This window comes from Trachymyrmex cornetzi, unplaced genomic scaffold, assembly GCF_001594075.2.
Source record: "Trachymyrmex cornetzi isolate Tcor2-1 unplaced genomic scaffold, Tcor1.1 scaffold1456, whole genome shotgun sequence".
Taxonomy (NCBI): Eukaryota; Metazoa; Arthropoda; class Insecta; order Hymenoptera; family Formicidae; genus Trachymyrmex; species Trachymyrmex cornetzi.
The window spans coordinates 83148-83888 of NW_017296044.1; positions in this window are offsets into that span (position 1 = coordinate 83148).

The following is a 741-nucleotide window of genomic DNA, read 5'->3' on the forward strand; positions in this document are numbered from 1 at the left end:
CCACTGGCGGAGGCACAATATAGCGAAAAATTTAAATTGAAATTTGTCCGGATTTTGATGCCGCACCCTGTATATACCCGCAAAAAAATGTTTCATATTATGTATAATTTATTTATATTATGTTTCATTATATATAATTATATAAAACTATATATAATTATATAAAAAATTGACATATTTTATATACAATTATATATGTATAATTATATACAAAATATTCATATATTATATATATACATTTTTTCCCAAGTATATATACGTATCTAATAGTCCTCCTTTTTTATATTGAAGTAGTAGATCTATATGCACAGGGTTGAAAATGTTACGTCATAAAAGTACCGTGTTATAATTACTTTTTGTAAATAGTAACTCATTACTGTTACTCTATTACCCGTTACTTGTTTTTACATATTAATATCTTAATGGTTAAGAGTAAATTCCAATATTTACTGCCAATACTGAGAATTTATAGTTTACCTTGTGTGTGTGTGTTTTAAGTACACATACATATACAGATTTGCAGTATTGACAGTGATTATCGGAATGTAAAATCTAAAGCTCACTTTACACGATCTATAATTTACAATAGAATTCGAAATAGAATTATATTTATAATTGTGTATATTAAATTATAAATACGACTATATATATATATACAGGGTGGACCATCTGAAGTGATCCAGTCAAATATCTCGAAAACTAGTAGGGATAGAGAAAAATGTTTCGTATGAAAAGTTTAGG